The sequence below is a fragment of the Eschrichtius robustus genome, chromosome 2 (genome assembly GCF_028021215.1).
Source record: "Eschrichtius robustus isolate mEscRob2 chromosome 2, mEscRob2.pri, whole genome shotgun sequence".
In the NCBI taxonomy this organism is placed as follows: domain Eukaryota; kingdom Metazoa; phylum Chordata; class Mammalia; order Artiodactyla; family Eschrichtiidae; genus Eschrichtius; species Eschrichtius robustus.
Genome location: NC_090825.1, coordinates 140,966,961 through 140,990,334, shown reverse-complemented (window position 1 = coordinate 140,990,334; position 23,374 = coordinate 140,966,961).

Sequence of the window (23,374 nt, the reverse complement as noted above, 5' to 3'; positions counted from 1 at the left end):
AAAAAACTGAAACCATTTCCACTAAGATCAGGAACAAGACAAGGTTGCCCACTCTCACCACTATTATTCAAAATAGTTTTGGAAGTTTTAGCCACAGCAATCAGAGAAGAAAAAGAAGTAAAAGGAATCCAAATCGGAAAAGAAGAAGTAAAACTATAATTGTTTGCAGATAACATGATACTATACATAAAGAATCCCAAAGATGCTACCAGAAAACTACTAGAGCTAAATCCATGAATTTGGTAAAGTAGCAGGATACACAATTAATGCACAGAAATCTCTTGCAGTCCTATACACTAATGATGAAAAATCTGAAAGAGAAATTAAGGAAACACTCCCATTTACCACTGCAACAAAAAGAATAAAATACCTAGGAATAAACCTACCTAAAGAGACAAAGACTTGTATGCAGAAAACTATAAGACACTGATGAAAGAAATTAAAGATGATACAAACAGATGGAAAGATATACCATGTTCTTGGATTGGAAGAATTAACATTGTGAAAATGACTATACTACCCAAAGCAATCTACAGATTGAATGCAATCCACATCAAACTACCAGTGGCATTTTTCACAGAACTAGAACAGAAAATTTCACAATTTGTACGGAAACACAAAAGACCCCAAACAGCCAAAGCAATCTTGAGAAAGAGAAACGTAGCTGGAGGAATCAGCCTTCCGGACTTCAGACTATACTACAAACTACATTAATCGAGATAGTATGGTACTGGCACAAAAACAGAAATATAGATCAGCAGAACAGGATAGAAAGCTCAGAGATAAACCCAAACACATATGGTCACCTTATCTTTGATAAAGGAGGCAAGAATATACAATGGAGAAAAGACAGCCTCTTCAGTAAGTGGTGCTGGGAAAACTGGACAGCTCTATGTAAAAGAATGAAATTGGAACACTCCCTAACACCATACACAAAAATAAACTCAAAATGGATTAAAGACCTAAATGTAAGGGCAGACACTATCAAACTCTTAGAGGAAAACATAGGCAGAACACTCTATGACATACATCACACAGCAAGATCCTTTTTGACCTTCCTCCTAGAGTAATGGAAATAAAAACAAAAATAAACAAATGGGACCTAATGAAACTTAAAAGCTTTTGCACAGCAAAGGAAACCATAAACAAGACGAAAAGACAACCCTCAGAATGGGAGAAAATATTTGCAAACGAAGCAACTGACAAAGGCTTAATCTCCAAAATATACAGGCAGCTCATGCAGCTCAGTATCAAAAAAAGAAACAACCCAATCCAAAAATGGGCAGAAGACCTAAATAGATATTTCTCCAATCAAGATATACAGATTGCCAACAAACACATGAAAGGATGCTCAACTTCACGAATCATTAGAGAAATGCAAATCAAAACTACAATGAAGTTATCACCTCACACCAGTCAGAATGGCCATCATCAAAAATCTACAAACAATAAATGCTGGAGAGGGTGTGGAGGAAAGGGAACCCTCTTGCACCTTTGGTGGGAATGTAAATTGATACAGCCACTATGGAGAACAGTATGGAGGTTCCTTAAAAAACTAAAAATAGAACTACCGTATGACCCAGCAATCCCACTACTGGGCATATACCCTGAGAAAACCATCATTCAAAAAGAGTCATGTACCACAATGTTCATTGCAGCTCTATTTACTATAGCCAGGACATGGAAGTAACCTAAGTGTCCATCGACAGATGAATGGATAAAGAAGATGTGGCACATATATACAATGGAATATTACTCAGCCATAAAAAGAAACGAAATTGAGTTATTTGTAGTGAGGTGGATGGACCTAGAGACTGTCATACAGAGTGAAGTAAGTCAGAAAGAGAAAAACAAATACTGTATGCTAATACTGTATATATATGGAATCTGCAAAAAAAAAAAAAAAACAAAGGTTCTGAAGAACCTAGGAACAGGACAGGAATAAAGATGCAGATGTAGAGAATGTACTTGAGGACATGAGAATGGGGCAGGGTAAGCTGGAACAAAGTGAGAGAGTGGCGTGGACATATATACACTACCAAAGGTAAAACAGATAGCTAGTGGGAAGCAGCCGCATAGCACAGAGAGATCAGCTTGGTGCTTTGTGCCACCTAGAGGGGTGGGATAGGGAGGGTGGGAGGGAGACGCAAGAGGGAGGAGATATGGGGATGTGTGTATGTATATAGCTCATTCACTTTGGTGTAAAGCAGAAACTGACACACCATTGTGAAGCAATTATACTCCAATAAAGATGTTAAAATAAAATAAAATTAAAATTAAAATAAATAATAAATAAAATTATTTTCCAAATCATTAATCACACAATTCTATTTTCCCTGTCCCATTTTATATGCACTCTACTAATTTCTACTAGTGCCACTCTTATTTTCTAAATTTCTAAAAACTGTTCAACTTTTAAAACACTGTCTTGGAATTACAAAAGAGAGGCATATGACGTTAGGAAGCCACAGAGTCTCACTCTTTGAAACTGAGACTTGAGAGAAAAAAAAAATTCAATTTAAACAAATAGCTGTTGTGCAACGTACTGTGATAAGTAACGTGAGGAACATTGAGACAGGGTGTTTTCTCTTCAGGAGCTAATAATGAAATTACTTTTAGACTCAATGTCTTCATTTCTTCATTTCATTTGACTCTCTTTGGCTTTGTAAACATTTGCTGCTTGCTTGCTTAGATGTCTTTAAAGTTTCGGGCGTAGTTTGCTGGTTGGTTGAGGTTATTAATCATAATATTCAAATATGTAGTATCTACATCTAGGCCAATTCTGTTTCTCCAGTACAACCAGGTAGTAAAAACCACATTTTGCATAAAAATCCGTGTTTAAAGATTCAATAAAGCACTAAATTGTGAATATGTTAGACTTTTAAACGTAAAACCAAATATTTTGTCAAAAATGGGTTGAAGTTAGCATTTAAAGAATGTAATTACTGTGATCTTTTCAGAATGTTTTCCTCCAAACTCTGCATCTTCAAATTCAATAATTACTATTATTTCATTTCCTCTGTGAATGGGTTTTTCCTTAATTTTAAAAAATCCTTTGCCACTTGCATACCCATTTTGGAAAAGCTATGTTGGTTAAACATTAATATTGTTCTTTGGTATGTTCCAGTTCTAAAAAGAAATTAGTGGACTTGTCTTTGGCATCCAGGAGCTTCCCTACTTAGATGAGTGAGCTGATTAATTGCACTCATGTGTTAGCCTTTTGAGGTATGTGATTTGTTACAGTCTCATGACTTTTAGTACTTTGATCTCCTTTTTATTCTTTTCAGTTTTTATAATAAAGACACTTATTTCTTTAAACTCAAACCATAGAATTATGTGCATGTATAGTGTTAGTTTTCCTGAGTCTATGTTAAATTAAATATTGACTTTGCAAGCCCTATATCATTTCTTATTTACCATTCTCAATCTGTGGAATTTATTAAAAAATTGACAAGAATGCCCTGTGGTAAAATCCCCACAGGTGTCAAATTGGATGACCCAACCAAGCCAATTACAAAATTGACAAATCTATAGTTACTTCGATAAAAATGACACAATTTGATTTTAACAGGGACCGATATTTTTTAAGGACACTTTGAGACATTTTCTTGGAAGAAATAATTTTCTTCAATTTTAGAAAACTATCAGTTTTTTTTTTTCTTTTTAGAAAATTGCTTTCTTGTGAGGCTTGTTAGCCTTTCTGTTCTTTCTTTTTCCAGAAGTGGATTTCTCATTCTTCTGCACTTTAGAAAACGTTGGGAGAGAATTTCAAGTATTTAAAAAAATATTTTTAGCAGATTTACTTTTTGTGATAAGTGTCAGACAGTTCAAGGGGGCACCCTGAGCTTTCTCACATCTTTTGTCAGTGGAACAAATTTTCATTCCTAAAGAACAATTGTTCACGTTACAAAAATAAGTCTCCTACATAGGTGCCCTTGCTGATAGCCTCCGGAGAAAGGATAAAAAATAAATGATCCTACAGACTGATTAATCTACTCTCTCCCCTCATCAAATCTAGGGCTCCCTGTAAGGTTGTAATGAAGGGTTCTTCAGGGAAAAATGCTCTGCAGTTTCCCAAACAGTTTTTAAACTTCTACCATAGGACTGTTTTCTAATTTAGCTTCTGTAAGCAGAAGTCGTATAAGTAAAGAACAAGAAGTCAAATGAAGTAAAGCAGTCTTAAAGGTAATGTTATAAATATTTGCTACCATTCTTAAATACCCACAATGTTAAGAATATCAATAACCTCAGTTAAAAGAAAGGGGGGAAGAAAACTTGTTACTTTCAATTCTACACGATTATCAAACAAAAACTCTCTTTCCCTCTATCGCTCAATCTATCTGTTCACACATATATATAGTTAGCACAGTTTCTCAAGCCTAGCTGCACAACAGAAGCACTTTGGGAACTTCTAAAACTTACCACTGGGAGTTCCAGCCCCAGAGAATCTGCTTCAATTGTGCCACAACCGCGAGCGGGCGTTGGCATGTGTCACCTAGGAGTCATCTCCAGATGACTCTAAGCTGCAGCCATGACTGAGAAATACTGGGTTAGACTGACACCTCTTCCTTCAAATGTACACTTGAAAATAACCGAAAGGTAAAACTATTAGGAAGAATTTTCCGTTCCGATGAAAACGAGGCTTGTCTGGGGATGACTGTTGTGTCCTTCACTGGTATTTATTTTTTCTAGATATGCAATCACTCACTCCACGTTTTTATTATTAGTCTTAGCATCATTATTAGTAGTAGTATCACTGCTTCTGGAACCCAACTTTCAATTAATCAACAGACTGGCAGATACATCTAGATCCTTTGCTCTAAAGAAAATCGCCCCCCCCCCAAAAAATTATTTTAAAACTTCATCCCTGACCTCAGTGTACCTACCCAGTTTGCTATGAAGACACACAGGCTAAGGAATGCAGACGACAAGGAGAAAGGGACTGGCTTTGTGCACTACTGCATTTGTAATGTTGAGGATTAAAAATACCAAAAACCCAACTGCCACTTCTAAGGTGTCTGGAGGAAAAGCAGGGTCCTGTGCACGCACCCCGCACGCAGCACCACCAAAGGGTGGGCAGGCCACCTAAGCCACCCCTCTGGCCCAACCTACGGATCTGCCCCAACCTATGGATCTGCCCCTACCCTCACCCCATTTAAAGAACCAGCTCGCCCACCCTCATGGAGCAAGCAAGGGAACATGTTACTTGTTTTCACTCCCTCGTGCTTTAGCACGAGTCCCAATAAAGCCTTGCCTGAATTTCTCATCTGGCCTCTTATCAATTTCTGTTGATTAAAGAGTCCAAGAACCTGGGTCGGTAACCAGATCATAAGTAGATACAGGTGACGTCTGTTAAGTGCTGTGCTCTATCATTGAAGACACTGTAGTCTTAAACTCTTTTGACATTGGATAGGCAAAAAACTTTATGTCCCTCCCACTCCTGCTTTCCAGTTCATTGAATACTCAGTAATCAAGAACTTGGGATAGCAGAGCCTGTGTTAGGTAGTGGGTCTTTTACAGTAGAGGAGTGTTTTGCAATGAAGTGTCACCATACCAGTAATTGGCAGGGAGGTGTGGTTTCACCTGTGTTAACGATAGAGTTTGGTATAACCTGTGGTTAAATCGTTGAACAGCAGCGCCTATATGACTCAAAATTTTGTTATAATAAAATGAGTAAGAGCCTTGACTCTGGAATCAGACTCCCTAGATTCTAGGATTTCCTATTTGTGTATGCCCAGACTAATAATTTAATCTTTAAGCCTCGGTTTTTCCTATGCCTAAACCGGGAATAATAATAGTACCTATTTCAGATGTTTTTTGTAAAATTACATTCTGGAATCTGTATCAAGTGCTTAATAGTATACCTGGTACATGTGAGTCCTCAAGAAAATGCTAGTTTATAGTTGTTATTGTTTTGTTGCTGTTGAATTATTATTATTATGTATTACTACAAGTAATGTAAATATGCCTCACAGAGTACCCTGGGATACACAAGTAACAAAATAAATTGCAAGTAATGAAACTTAACTAACAGAATCATCATTTAAAAAGCTATAATGGTAGAAAATCATGCTCAAGCTAACACAATGTTGAAGATGCATAAATGACAAAATGTTCTTTATAAAAATGGGAACACTGATTATTATCACCATCTACTGTTATAAAATGGCAGTATCATCTTTGGCAATATTGGCAAAACTTGAGTGGTAGTCAGACTGCTCAAGAAAATTAAATTAGAAATGCTAATGTTAGCTTTTATACGTTGTACTTTAGTAATTAAGAGTAATTCCATGAGCAAGTACTGATGAGGGACACTTAAATATCACGTTATCAGAAGATGATGGAGTTTTTATAAAGAATATTTTGTAGTCCACATCCAAATACTAGATCCAGTGGAGGACATTTCAAGGTATCTTAAAAGGAACACTTATTATTAAATCTAATACATGATTTTAACTTTCTGAAGGATCAAAACTAAAACCAAGGGAAAAAAGTCTTATTCAATCAAGTTCATATCAGGAGCATTCTCAAAGCCCACCAAAAAGCTAAAAATGTTAATTCAATAAACAGTTTCTAGAATGGAATATTCCACACTTCCAGAGTCTGTTTAAATATTGAACTGTGATTATGCCATACTTGGAGAGACTGAGACACACACAGAGTGACTGGTCCAGCTGGTGCAAGGGGCAGAGAAAGACCATTTCTGTTGGTTGACAAGGCAAGAGTTTGAGGGTAAATAGTGTCTGCAGATTGAAATGGGCCATGGCACTGATTGCAAGTGTGAAAAATTAGAGAATAGAGTGGGAGGTAGCAGAATGGATTTGACTAAGCTGGGGATATTTGCATTTAGAGGGGAATGGCTGAGGTTCGGTGGAGGGCTAGTCGAACAGAGAGCACAAAAGATGAAAACGAGATTGGCATCGGACCATATAGAGGCCTTCACTGTGGCTGCAGGGACTGTGCCATAGATAGTCCTTGGTTAAAGATGACAGTGATTTGAGTTTGAGTCCTTAAGTACATTACCTATAATACCAAGAAACCTGGACCATCATATGGTAGGTATGCAGTAAGCAATTGGTGAATGGAAGAATAAATAATGAACGAAGAAGGAAGTTATCAAAAAAAAAAAAAAAGCATCATAGAGAAAGGAAAACTAAAATGGGCAAGATTCAAACTGATCCAAAGGAGGTAGAAAAAGGACACTATAAATAAGGAGAAATATACACACACAAACATTTATACAAATGTTTAGAAACAATAACTTTTATTCCATATCCAGGTGGTAGGTTTCACCAAAGGGTTTCCTTGATACTGTCAAATAATTCTGCAATAGCATTTGGTTAGAAGCAGTGTGTTTTAAAGTGCTTCAAAAGTAATGTGTATGATTTAAGTGAATAGATCTTTACGAGCCATAATTGACTTTTGGGGGAAGGAAAAAATGATATCAAAAACCTTACTTATTTAGGCATAATATTTGACTCAGGTTTTGTAGTGATCCAGATGAAACAAACAGCATGGGGAGCACAGTTTATGAATTTTCATTATGCTTCGATACACTATGAATAAAGCTTTCTCTGTGGTAGATTCTGCATGTCCTATCTATCAATACCAGCCTTCCAACATTAATGTCATCAACAATAAAACAGTGATGATAATTTCACAACTGTTTGTAAATAGATCATAAGCTTTTATCTGGTAATAAATTACACAGATGGTCTGTGACTCTCTTAATATGTGCAATGTGTATGCGTGTGTGTGTGTGTGTGTGTTTTCCAGGAATCAGGATAAGAATTAAGAAATTCATCCTAAATGCCAATGTTTTGCTCACCACTTAAAAATGCAGAAGAAAATCCATTATATAAAGATGTAAGTAGGAAACTTCTGAGAGGACAAGTGAAAATGTCTGATGTTTTAAATCCCCAAGTAATTGAATGGTTCCAACTACAGATGTTTAAGGAGAGAGGTTAGCTTGATGCCTGGCACTTCTACATGATTCTATTTTACTTCTCACTGTATGATAAAAGACCAATTTTAACTCACTTAAATGCACAAAATGGGAAATTCATTTCACCTCAGCCGATTCATTTCCTTCAAGGGAAACAGCTTTATTATAATTTTTTGTTGTTGTTCCTGTTGGGATCAAACTGAATTCTTAAGGGGATCATTTAATTCTACAGAGAGTTGTGATATTGGGGATAAGACCTCAGAATATGCAATCAAAACTTGCAATAACATGATTAAAATAAAATAACCTATTTTTATTTGAAATTATATACTACATAGGAGAATTCCAAGTTGCAAATCAACAGTGCTTCAAAATTTTATCTGAAAATAGATTACTAGGAGTTAGGATAAAACTGGATCGACTGAAGTAAATTATAAACAGTGTTTAGCTTGCCAGGCACATCCCCCAAATTTAACTTACAATATAATTGATATATGATTTTGTGAAGAAAGTATAACATAATCCTGATGTTACCCTAGAAACAGACATTTTAAAATAGAAATTAGTTTTTTATTCATTTTGATTTTGATTGCTTGAGGAAACATAGGTTCAGTTAGATAAATAAGTATCCAAGGATTTCTGTGGCTATTCTAAAGAAAAAATGAGTGGCCTTTTCTAAGTTCCTATTATGTGTCAAAAATATTGTGCTAGGCAACTTACATATGGTGTCTAAATTTGGCTTCAGATTAACTCCAAGAGTTATAAATTTTATCTCATTACAAAGATGAGAAAATGAGATATGCTAAAGTCAAGTAATTGCCTTAAGTCAAATAGATCATAAGTGGTCTATATAGAATTTTAAATCAGGTCTGTCCATTTTTTATTTTCTAGACTGAGATTTTTAGGTTTTTAGTGGTTTAGGATTCTGGATATTTACAATGACTAAATTCATTTCAAAACATAACTTTCCTTTTTCATGACAGTGCATCAGAAACACTATCAGAGGTCAAAAAGAAGGAGCACAGTACCCTAAACTATCAAAGGAAGATCTGCCACCATTATTTTTATCATCATCATTGTCATCTTTCACTATCAAGGCCTTGGTACGTGTGAGACACTGCACAATGCTCCTTACATGTATTATATTATTTAATCTTATAAATAATACTATGAAGTATATCCAGCTATTATTCCTATTTTACAGATAAAGAAACTAAGACCCTTTGCACTTCAGTAATTGTTATCTCTTTATCCAGATAGGCTGACATCAGAACCCATTTAATCAATTGCTATGTTAAAATGCCTTTCTGCCAACATCCATATGGATGTACTATATATTGAAGTTCTATTTCTTGAATCCTTTATTAGTATTTAAAGACTTTCACCCTAGATCTAATAATTGAATTTGTCAAGTTTGCTAAGTCACTTGGATTTACTTCCTCCTGTTATAATCTCATACTTGGGACTTCCTTTCTAGGGAGCAAGTTTGTTTATACACTCACCTAGTCTTTCACTGAAAGTCCGAACCATGACCTAGTTTCAGACAGTACGTATTTCTTTACTGGGAGCTCCTACTGGTTGTTTTCAAACAGATGGCTGATAGAACAATCTAATCAAGACCAAAGTCATATTTTTGTCTCTGAAGTAGATAAAGAGAGAAGAAGGAAAAAAACAAAAGACCGAGGAAAGGGTCACTTGCACTTTGAGGCAAGAACTTTCAATATAGAGTTACAAAACAAATCTGGGCTCAAGTTCTAATTTTATGACATTGTCAAACTGGTATTTCTGCACCTTAGTTTTCTCATTTGTAAGAAAAAAATGTAAGGTTATGCTGTATTTCACTGATTCTAAGATGCATTTTTTCCCCACATTTAGCATCTATGAAATAAGACCGTATCTTACAATCAATGATGTGGCAAAGTTTAATTGTAAAAATATTTTCTCAGTGGCACCTAAAATAATGTGTCTTAAAATGGATGGTGACTTAGATTTGAGAAAATATAATATGACCCTTACCAATCATTATATTCATTTTGTTTGGCTCCCTAACATCTAGATCTACTCAGATGCTTTTGCCTAAACAAATGACTGTATTCCCATTTTCCTTGACAAAGATGTAACTGGGAAACTTCAGGGTAAGCTTTCTGCCCTGCTAGGAAAGACAGAGAAACATCTTTCTGAACTTCGTCATGTAACTTCTAAAACAGCTACAGCTATTTCCTTTCCAGCTTAAGGTTAAAAACATTAGCAGAGAAGAAAAGAACCGCAAGAAATGCTAAAAGCATAGGGAGGAGCCATGATTCATCATGCCCAGAGCACTGCACTTCCTGTTACATATGACATTTTCTTCATACTAAAAAAATACAGATCATGAGTAACCAGTGTTGTACGTTGAGGAAAGGGTTCAACATTACGCTATTGAATCGCTAGGTACTGATAAAGTTTCATTTTGAGCCACTTTCTTTTGTCAGTAAAATAGAAAAAAGTGTATAGAAATCATATTTAGATTTTATGTTCATCATATTTGAAATAGAAACAAAATTAGAAAAATAGGTAACAGGGGCAAAGTTTAAAATGATTCTAATATTATGTTGAAAAAAAAAAAAAAAGCAAGAGTTCTAGAGTTAGACTGCCTGTGTTTGTAATTTGGGCTCAATTCCGCCAGCCTCAGTTTTGGCATCTACATAAGAGGATAATACTTATGATGATTCTTATGTTTTTTCTTGTGAGAATCTAGTGAGTTAAGCCATGTGACATAGGTAGCAAAATGTCTGGCTCATATTAACTGCTCACGAATGCTATTACTACTATTAAACCAATGAAATATAATTTATTTTTATTCTGCATTATTTACAATTACTTCCATAATTTTTAGAGCAATCTAATATATTAAAGAAAAGTTTCAGGTTTAGCTGGTAGCAATAAAATATGTTGTTAATGAGTTCCAAGGAGATATTGAGGAAAAAAGAAATGCTGAATCTCTGTATTCCTGAAACCACAAGAATAAGATGAGCCATGAACACATTTGGGGTTTTATTAAATAAAGAAGATGGTCTTATACAGATGGCCAACAGGCACATGAAAAGATACTCCATGTCACTAATTATTAGAGAAATGCAAATCAAAACTACAGTGAGGTGTAACCTCACACTGGTCAGAATGGCCATCATCAAAAAGTCTACAAAAAATAAATGGTGTACGTTTACAGTATCCTAATTTCTACACAGGCCAGCCCTATTCACTATGGGAGGATGTTGCACAAGACTGGATGTTTACAGTTATCTTCTGTTATCATATTTTCTGACCTCAAATTAAAATGTATATTTTACAATGAAACAATATTTGAAATAGGGACGGCTCCATAGAATTTGAGGTATGTCTTTCCTACTACAGTACTAACGACTTTTTTAAGCTATACTTCTCAACTTAATTTACTCTATTGAAGGCATCCTTTTGAATATTATATTTGTTACACCCATCATAAAGGGATCTCATGCTATTAATCCCACATTTCTAAGGAATTTCACAAAGATTTTTTTGTTTGTTTTCTTTTGGATGGCAACTGAGATGTGAAGGGAATTATTAACTACTGAGGATTTCTTTAATTGGACAAGAAAACAAGGTTACTTAAAATAGTTGTTTCTAAATTTCAATGCTCTAAGAAAACCAATTATTTATTTATTTATTTATTTATTTATTTATTTATTTTTAGAATACCAATTATTTAGCAGGATTTTATCTATATATTTTCCCCTGTGGTTTGCAAGCTGAAAAGGTGCTGACATTTGTATTTTTTACTGTGGACTCTTAAACGGTACTTGAATTTAGTTTAGAGCAACCGCATGCACAGAATTAAGAGTAACTATGGTACAGACAATGTATGTTCTTAAGTTTCCTTCTCGCTCTTACAGCAGGTGAACATATTAAGGACATGTTACACATACATACTGATCAGAATTATAGAATATCTCTCTCCTCTGTTCTCACATTATTTCTTATATATCTTTCAGGACTCACCACATCATCTCCTCCATTACCTCTCAATTTTTTGTTCCACCTCTATGCTCCCATAGCATTTGTGTTCTCACTCTATAATTTTACAATTTTACTGAATGATCTGGCTTAATATCTAGGCTGAAGTTTCTTATGGGCTCGTGGCCTTTATCTCTGCCTCTCGCAACCTAGTGCAAAACCTTGCAAATTAAAGACATTTCAGTAAATGTGGGTTGTTTACTTAGAGCTGGAAAGGATATACAATGTCATCTTTTCCAAACTCCTACACGAATGCAGAAATGCCTTCTACAGCTATCGTGGCAGATGGCATCCAGCTTCTGTGTGAAAAAAATTCATTGATGAGGAAGATGCTTAGCATCTTATTAAATAGCTCATGGAAAGTTGTTGGTTTTCTATTTTTGTAATGATGTTGAAGCAAAATATGTCTCTTTTGACTTGCAATTATTTATCTTATTTATATTTTTGATAGCAATAAAATATAGCTTTAGGACTTCTGCATAGTATCATTTCAAATATTCGAGCAGCTCTATTATGACCCCAACTGATATTATTCCTTGTCTCCTGCTCAAACCCTTCCCAAACCTACCTCCGTGTCTTTTCCTGAGATTGAAGGAGCTAGATCTCATTTAGTTCAGCTCTTAATTACTGTTCAATTCATTTACATAAAGCATATTGATTTGTAATATCAGTAACATATAGAAGGGACAGCCATAACTGAAAACTAAGGAGTAGTATCTATGTAATTCAATATCATTAAGACTATCCTTTTTTAAAATTTTATTTAACTACAGATGATTGACAATACTGCGTTAGTTTCCAGTGTATGGCTTCAGATTCTTTCCCATTATAGGTTATTACAAGACTCTGAATATAGTACCTTGTGCTATACAGTAAATCCTTGATGTTTATCTATTTTATATATAGTTGTGCGTATCTGTTAATTCCATACTCCTAATTTATCCCTCCCTCCCCTTTCCCTTTTGGTAACCATAAGTTTGTTTCCTATGTCTGTGAGTCTGTTTCTGCTTTGTAAATAAGTTGATTTGTATTAATTTTTTAGATTCCACATATGAGTGATAGCATATAATATTTTTCTCTGACATTTTACTTAGTATGATAATCTCTAGGCCCATCCATGTTGCTACAAATGGCAATATTTCATTATTTTTTATGGCTGAGTAATATTGCATTGTGTGTGTGTGTGTGTGTGTGTGTGCATATATATATACATATATATATATATATATATATATATATATACACACACACTACATCTTATTTTCTTATTTATCCATTCATCTGTTGATGGACACAAGTTGCTTCCATGTCTTGGCTATTGTAAATAATGCTGCTATAAACATTAGTGTGCATATATCTTTTCAAAGTAGAGTTTTTGTCTTTTCTACATATATGCCCAGGAGTGGGATTGCTGGATCATATGATAACTTCATTTTTAGTTTTTTAAGGAAACTCTATACTGTTTTCCATAGTGGTTGTACCAATTTACATTCCCACTAACAGTATAGGAGGGTTCCCTTTTCTTCACCCCCTGTAGAAGTGACAACATGTGACATCTGAGGCTAGGTCATAAAAGACATTGTGGTTTCTGTTTTCCTCTTTTGTATCACTTGCTTTGGGGAAAGCCATCTGCCATATTATGAGGATACTCAAGCTGCTCTGTGCAGAGAAACAAGGTAAGGAATTGAGGCCTCCTGCTAAAAGCAATATGAGTGAGCCAAATTAGAAGTGAACCTTCCAGCCCTGACAAGCCTTTAAGTGACTGCAGTCCCAGATGACATTTTGATTGCAACGTCAAAGAAGACACTACGTCAGAACCAACCAAGCTGCTCTTAAATTCCATACGCACAAAAATTGTAAGATAATAAATGCTTGTTATTTTTATTGTAACAGTTCTATTGAGATATAAATAACATATCCTAAAGTTTGCCAATTTGAAGTGTCCAATTAAATGGTTCTAAATATATTTACAAAGTTATGCAACTCTTACCATAATCTAATTTTAGAACATTTTCATTATCCTAAAAAATAAACATTTACCCAGTAAGATTGGTGTGAATTTACTCAGTTACTACCTACTCCATCATTCCCCTACCCCCCACCCCTCCACCACCTCCTACTTTCTACTCCTCAGCCCTAGGCAACCACTGATCTACTTCTGTCTCTATACATTTGCCTGCTATGGCCGTTTCATATAAATAGAATAATACAATACGTGGTCTTTTGTCACTGGCTTATTTCACTTAAAATAGTGTTTTTGAGGGTCACCCATGTTGTAACATGTATTTTTTCATGCCTTTCTATTTTACCAAATCTTATTCCACTGTATGGATATCCCTTCATCCACTGATAGATATTTGTGTTTTTTCCACCTTTGGGCTATTATAAATAATAATAGCCCAAAAGTGCTTTGGTCCTTCATTTGTAAGTTTTTTAGTGGACATATGCATTTTCCTTTTTCTTGGGTATGTGCCTAGGGATGGAATTGTGGATCATATGGTAACTCCATGTTTAAATTTTTGAGGAACTGCCAGACTGTTTTCCAAACTGGCTGCACCATTTTACATTCCCACCAGCAGTGTCTGACGGTTCAAATTTTTCCACCTCCTTGCCAAAATTTACCTGCCTTTTGAAATCTGCCATCCTAGTGAGCGTGAGATGTCATCTGACTTGCATTTCCATAATGACTAATTATGTGGGGCATCTTCCTGTGTTTATTAGCCATTTGCATATCTTCTTTGGACATGTGACTATTCAAATATTCTGCCCAATTTAAAAAATCAGATTTACTTGTCTTATTATTAAACGTTTATTATTTTAAACTCTAAATTTTCAAGTAATTTGTTACATAGTAATTGATAACGAACACAAGCAGTACCTCTACATTTTCTTAGAGAAAATGTGATATTGATACGTTTTAATTGATCAGAAGGAAAATAAGGCTAACATTTTCTTGAGGATAAAATAAGGGCATTACTGCATTTTTAGTCCTGAGATTCATAAATATACATAGTTGAGGTCCAAAAAAATAAAGAAAATTTCATCAGAAATAGAAATGAAAACATAATTCAAATTCATTTGCTTGCCTATTTACTATAGGAATGATTATGATGATCCAAGGAAATTTATTAAGCCTCATAATCAACCAGAACAATTTCCTCCAACAGTATAGGATGGAATGAAAATGTCTGATAATTTTTTTTTTCAATTCCCCTTTTCTAGGCATTCCTTTGTTTATATGAAATAAGGAACGTTTAGCATAAAACATAGAACTGCCTTTTATAATGGTTTTATAACACATGTGACAAACTCAAGTTTTTTTCTTTAAAAAGTTATAACTGAAAATGGGATAATTCTGAATGGCATAAGTTACTTGATGAGTGGATACTCGTGGTCAGATTTAGAAACCAGATTAAGCATTTTGCAAACTTTTACTCATATTTGGATTTGAAGAAGAATATCATGCAGTATGATTTTTTAAATTATTTTTGTAAAAAAGTGTGTCTTTATTGACCTAGTCTCTACAATGGGATATAAATATGGATAAGAAATGGACAAATGGCCTAAAAGAAGACAGTGAAGGGAGTGAATATGTTTTAAAGCAACATCAGCAAATATGTATGTAGTTTAGAGATATGTTTCACTTCTTTTCCTCAACTGATAAGAAAGTCGTACCAAAAGGATTTAAAAATCTTCCAACTATATTATCTCTCAACTATCTTATTTTTAATATAATTTACTTCTGCTTTTCCAGACACATGACAAAGAAAATTCAGTCCATTTACTTGGATGTTCTCATTGCTATATAGTACTGTATGCTTTTATTTCCAAATGCCTGTTATGAATAATAAATTTAACTCAACACATATACACCCACATGCTTACAATCTAAAATGACTGTGACATATTTGGAGAAAATGGCATCAATAATTGTATTTATTTTAAATAAAAAGTTACTAAAAGTATATGTAATTTTTTTACACATCTGGATGAACACAAAGAATTAAATTCCACGGACTGATGATATTATAAAGACTCCGTAATAATTACAAAAATATCAAAAGTAGCTCCCTGTAAAGATATAAAAGGTACACTGTGACAAAGTGTGACAATAAATTATCCTCATTATTTAGTGAAAGAAAAAATGTAAGCAATACAATACAGGCTCTTTTACACAGGAGTATGAATTCAAAAGGCAGCTCTATAAGCAAAAGAAGAAACAATTTCTGGCTATGTGAATTTGTCATTCTGAGTGTTTTCATGATTTATGTGTCATAAATAACTTTTAAATGATTTATGGTAGAATTTTATACTTTCTTCTTTTATGAAGATATTACAATATCATTGATAGATTATGCTCCAGCTGTTTATATGTTATACAAACATTTCCTTTTTCAGCATTTTGAAACTGCCCAAAATATAAAATTAACTTTTACATTGAAGTATGATGGTGAAACCCACTGTGTTTCTACTCATGCTAAATGAGTTGACTGGCATATTTCCTATGCTATTTTACTGAAGGTGGATTTTTATTGGGTGTCCTATGATTGTATGTGGCCAATCTTAAAAACACTGAAAGAAATCTAGATTGTATTTTCAACTTTATAGATTATTTCTAAACATAAAAATCTCTGGCAATAACTAGATAAAACAGTGGGGTTTTAGTGAGTGATTTTTTTTTTTTCCACTATATAAGCTAGAGTAACTTTTTTTGTTTTAAACATCCTTTCACTCCTGCCATCTTTCATGTAATATTTTTCCCTTCTGCGTAACATACAAATGTATTAATCAATATTCAAAATTAAAACTGCTTATTGTGGTCTAAAAGGCTCTGCAAAATCTGGCCCTGGACCCTCTCTCCAAATGGACCTAAAGTTGTGCATGCTGTCTGCCATTTGGCTTCAGCAAATGCCCTTCTAGCAGTTTCTACCATACCCAAACTTTTTTTCCAAATTAGGGCATTGACACTTTCCATAGGGAAGACTCTTTCCACATCTGGGTCTTCCTTACCGTTCACGTCTCAGCTTAGCTTAAACACTATTTTCTCAGAGAGGCCTCCTTACCCCCTTCAATAAATCCTGTCTCCATTCTTTATCACAGCACCATATTTATTTCCTTCAGAGTGGTTATGACAATCCGAAATTATTATTTTTATGTTTTTATTTTGTGAGATTCCCCAACCCCAGCCCCAGTTTCAAAATAAGGTGCAGGAGGGCAGGCTTTGCCGGTCAGGTTCTTAGTTGTATCACAAGGAGAAAGGCAAATACTTACTGAGTAAATAAAGTAACTTGTACAAAATATCTAATTGTAACTAAGACCCTCTAAACTGAAGTAATCTGTATACTACAAGTCATGTCCTCAATTCTTTCCAGTTTTAAGGCCAATAAGTGATATGTTTTTTTTTTTAATAGTAGAAGAGTGACATTTCAGAGGGAGCTTCCTGAAAAATTCAAATAATATAATACAGATAAAATGAGTAAGTAATCTCTAAACCCTACATGTCAGCAGCTGTTTTCCTTACAAATTAAATCTCTTTTAAATATTTCACTTGTGTATAAATGCAACATGTATGTTTTAACCAGAATATTAAGAAAAATTCTAATTCAAGTTACCTCATGACATGCTCTTTGTGAAATGTTGTTTAAAAAAAAGGAAGAAGAAAGTCATTTTTTAAAAAATAAGCAATTAGAGGAATGGATCCAATCATTTCTTTTAAAATTCTCATTGTATGGAGAGGATAATTTATTTTTAGCGAAGAACTGAGGCTAATAACTAAGGGATCACCCTTTTTTAAGTTTTAGCAGTGACGCAAATTTGAGTAGCTTGAGTACATTATCAAATTTGTTTAACTAGGTAGCAAAGATGGATTTAAAAGTTAAGGAGGTAAAGAGCTCTTCATGAAAAGTCAAGATATGTATATACATGTATACATCAGAGTATGTATTTCAAGTGTTTTTTCAAGACATCTGAATATAAAATCCAGAAATTAAAAAATAATCACTGGAAATTCCAGACATAATAATTATATACAAGATATATAAAGAGACAAGAATAGGAAGATACAAGATACAAATTCTTGGGTCTTTCTTTTGGTTTATTAAAATTATTAGACTAATTGTTGCAATAATAAGCCTGGCATCAGACTGTCATAGTAAGTCTTTTGGGAAAACCTCTCAAAACTTGGAATCCTGGCTTTGCTTTTTCAGGACAAAAAAAGAACATACCTTAAGAACTTTACAAATTTAGTTCATCCTTTCTTACTTGAAAAAACTGAGCCCTCTATTTTTTTTCATAATTTCTAACAAGATGCCACTGAGTATGATGTTTCATATGTTTCCCTTGGTACTGACATTTGTGGAAAGGAATGAAAGACAAAGAAATAAATAGACATTTTTGTATATTCTCTTTTGGTTATCCCTCCACATAACAGGGTAGTTTTAGGAATAAACAGGTTCATTGATCTGCTTTGTACATACAAAACTAATAATAATTTAGTGGCTGGTCTCCCCAGGTCCTAAGCATTTTGTTTTCAATTAAGAAAATAAAATATTCAAGGGAAACACATCATTCATCCTCTCTTTCTCCACATACCTCCCTCTAATCCTTTATTTTTAATCCTCATTCCTATTCCCCTCCTAGCACTGATGGCAGGACGTGGCCCACTGGAGAGTAAAATTAAAACAAAAAAAGCAAAGTAGAAAGTCATAAAAAAGTATTTAATGGAATTTTGCTTAAAAGAAAATGCATGGTTAATTGTAAAAAAAAAAGTCCTTTTCAGGCTCTTAAAATTTACAATTGCTCTATGGTTTTAAACCTCAATTAAATGCAAAGGTTTAACAGACACACGTGACTTTAATGATGTGAGATGTCCCAATATTTTTTTACATTTATTAAGAAAAATGCAGCCGCATTCTGTTAACTATATTGAATGATCATTTTTTAAAGCTTACCATATGCTTCTTCATTCTATTCAGTCTTTCAACTTTGTTCAATTACACACAAGTCTCTATCCTTAATAAGGAGAAAAGCCTTACTAATAAAATTGCAATTTAGATGAATTTCTTAAACTGGATAATGAAAATGGTACCAATCATGGGACATATAAAATATAAAGTAAGCATTCAAAACATTCTAGCATTACAGAAATGAAAACTGTCATACTGGCTAACAAAGAAAAAATAAATTCAGAGGGAAAATCACAGGTCGAAAATGGCAAGGCCATACATATGTCAGGAATTTCCAGGACTAAGTATGAGTTTACAAAGGAGAACATTAAAGTTAAAGGGTAAACAGTAAGTCTAGTCAGAAAACTTGGACATTAGATCATAGTATGTCAGGGCAAATAACAGTTTAACATCTGTATCCTTTTTTCACTCAGTTCTTGAAACTAAAGCAGGTTGAGAAGAGCAGATCTGGGATGTAAACGAATACTTGCAACACATGCAAATGAGTGAGGCCAAACAGTGTAAGTACTATTTTCCTACCAAAGGAGTTCAAATGCAATTGAAATGGCAATTAACTCCTTTAGTCAGTGTCAGGCAAAGCAACAGGGAGTGGTAGAGACCATGGCTAACTGGAGAGCATCTGCCTGGTCCTGTCTGTTACACAGGCCCAGTTGATGCTCACCACCTGAAATGTGGGGCCAGCGGGACCAAACCTTCCGAGTTCCCTAGAAGTCATGAATTGGATTTATGTGAAAATTTCTGACTGCCATCTCAATATTTGCTCATTTATAAAAACAATCTTTCTGTCAGCAAAACATGTCTACTGCCAGCTTGAGAGAAAGAGGGGAGAAAAAAAGAATACATTTTATTTTCAACCATAGAATTTTCATTTGTAAATGACCTGTGGTATTTTTTATTCCAGTCCAAACATTTATGAAAAACCAAGTTGTGAGCAGATCATATGGCAGATCAGTTGCAGAGCTGCATAAAAGTATTCTGGTTTCTTACTCCATGTTCTTTGGTATATAAAATGCATTGAAGATATACAAATGCTGGTCTTTCTCTCCCTGAAGTTAGAAGGGTAATAACAAATAAGAGCTTTGCTACCCTATTTGTAGTAGTTTAATGTAAATAGATACTACCCGTACATTTTGGAAAGGTAATTTCTCAACTAATATAAATAACCCCTAAGTATTTCTTTTCTTTGGCCCAGTTATTCCGGTTCAGAATCTCTCTTCTAAAAGAATAATAGCAAACTGAAAAAAATAATTGTGCACAGAACTACTAATCACAATATTAGTTGTAACAGAAAAAAATTTTAACGAAACAGAAAAAGACAGAGAAAGACTTAAATCTTTAATGAGACAAATATGGTGAAAAACAATCTGAGCAAATACAGAAATGTAAAATTATGTGGATAGTTTTCTGATTTTTAAAATCATTTGAAAAATACAGACAAATACACAGGGAATAGTGCCTCTAAGCTTAGCTCCTAGATATAGCCGCTCTTACCATAACAGTTTATTATACATAATGAATTTATTCTTATGTGTGTGTGTATATATATATATATATATAAATATTCATTCTTTGCCTTAAATATATTGTATAATTAATAAGATAATACTATGAAATATTTAAATACCTGCAACTTTCACTCAAATATATGCTCTAGAATTTTTTCATGTTAGTAAGCTTAAAATTCTAATTTTTAATGGTTAATATAATCTGTTTATAAATGCATCACAATTTATTTACTCAATCTTTAAATGATGGACCTATGCATTGATTCTAATTTCCTATTAATAAAAATAGTGTAAATGAAAACCTTTAATAAACATAATTTATATTTACCCATTTATTATTTATTATGATGGTGACTAATATATTAAGTATTATCAATTGATTTAATTTTTATAAGTTGATCTTTGAAAAATGTCATTGTTAAGTGTGTGTTTCCTAAACTACTAGTAAATTTTAGCACAATTTTATATATTTATTCTAATTTAATACTCTCTTTTATAGGAAATTTAAATAACTATTAGTCTTTTTTTTTTAAATTTCTGCCTCTATTTTTTTTTTTATTAATTAATTAATTAATTTATGGCTGTGTTGGGTCTTCGTTTCTGTGTGAGGGCTTTCTCTAGTTGCAGCAAGTGGGGGCCACTCTTCATCGCGGTGCGCGGGCCTCTCACTATCGCGGCCTCTCTTGTTGCGGAGCACAGGCTCCAGATGCGCAGGCTCAATAATTGTGGCTCACGGGCCTAGTTGCTCCGCGGCATGTGGGATCTTCCCAGACCAGGGCTCGAACCCGTGTCCCCTGCACTGGCAGGCAGATTCTCAACCGCTGCGCCACCAGGGAATCCCCCAATAACTATTAGTCTTATAATTGGACGTTTAAAATATTCTTTAAGTGGTTTGTAAGTAATTTGTTTACTAGGTTATAAACTCTTCACTATGTGTGTTGCAAATATTTTTTTCCAATTTATTATCTGTTAAATCTTTTCTATCATGTATTTTATTATAAATGCATTTTAAATTTTGATGTAATAAAATCCGTCAGTTTTTTATGTTTTCTAAATTTGATAAAACACTAAGAAATTTTTTCAGAACCCAACTACAATTTTAAAATATGAATTCATATAAAAAAATAAAGGTGGACTGAACATTTGAGCATGTCATAGTTTATACAGCTAAGTGCAAATGTCCAATAAAAATAATTCATATTTTTCCACTAAATGTTTGCTGCTTAATCTGAAGGCATATAATTTTCAAGAAATCAAAATCTTACAAAGGGCATAATTTAAAAATGAATTTCCATTGTGTACTGAGACTAGTGAATGAATAAGCAGTACTTCGTAAAGAATTGCATACTTTGTTTTGTCCAATTCCAGATTAGAAGCTGTACTGAAATTGTAGATCTAAGAAACAAAATGATTTTAAAAATCCTAAGTACACTTACATGTGTGTTCTGTTTTGCACTATACATTAGAAACTTATTCAAACATTGCACAAACAATATGCATACAAACATCACATGCCACCTAATCTCATATTTTTTTTCACACTTGAGAAATTACCACACACATCATCATAGTCCTCAACTGATTAAGGAGACAAAATAAATCAAAGTTACATTTTCAGCAAAAGCATCATGGTCACATATATTGAAACTGATGTAGAAAAATTTTAAATGATATATAAATTAAATATGTCTTTCCTCAGGAAGGAAGTAATCTCCATGGGTACAGGAAGTAAAAGGAGAAGAAGACAAAGAAAGCATCTTTTTTATCTTCCAGGAATACACTGACACGTATTAGTGTATTAAATTATTACCCCCAAATTTAGAAAGGTGAGTTGGTTATTTTACATTTATACCAGGGCCATACTGAGGTCATTCAACCTAAAAACATTTGTATATTTCTTTCTAATATATTTATGTTAATCTCTCCCTTGACTGTAGAAAACTAGCAACCTTCTAATGTTTAAATATGTTTTTTTTGTTAAAATATTATGTTCTTGTTTCAAATTATCAGTCGAATTTAGATCAATTTTAATAACAAGGTTTTTTTTTTCTTTCTATTCCTCTTGGCTTATAGCACTTACCTTTCTTTCTCTGCCCCTTCCTGTGCATTTTAAAAATGAAAACCCATATTCCCAGACTGAAATATTTGTTCTCTTTAGTAAGATTCTTTCTGGCTTCAGGGAGAATAAATTTGCAGATACGTCCTGGGACTTTGAGACTCCAACGATTCAAATTTTTACCTTGAATATCTATTCTTGACTTTTCTTTCTTTTAAAATAAACATCCCCTAAAGAGAATGCTGGCTTTGCGACTTACTTTATTGAATAAATTATGCAGTGCTTCTGTCTGTAACTCATGTGAGTGATGCGAAATAAAGCACACATAGCTGTTGGACATCATTTTAGCCCCTCTGTCTGAATGGCAGATCACAGGAAGGAAAAAATGTCCCATGAGCCCCTCTGTGAGGTCGTTATCAACTGATTGAGTATTCGCCTTAAATATCTGAAACCCAGGTGTGTTGTAGATTAGCACAACTTACAAGCACTGTGTGGAGATTTATTATGATAATTGTTGCTTTTATTTTTTATTTCCCTGAACTCAAAGATAATTAATGTCAGTATGTGTCCTGGTATGACTCTCTTAATTGGTCCTATGGTGCCTTGGGGTGTTTGAAAATCCACTCACTTAAAGGCTTTTTTTTTTTTTTTTTTTTTCTTTTGACTTGTTTTCCTGGAGCTGTTCATTAGTGCCTAAAATATTTGATTACATTTAATTGTGATGTCTTCAATTTTGTGCACCTGCTGCAATTTACATGAGGAGAAAAAGGCTTGCAGAAGCAGGAAAAAAAAAGTGAGATGGGGAATTACATTTTGAAAGAATTCCCCTGCATAGGGTAATTGGGGTTAAATATGGAAACAAAATAAACTT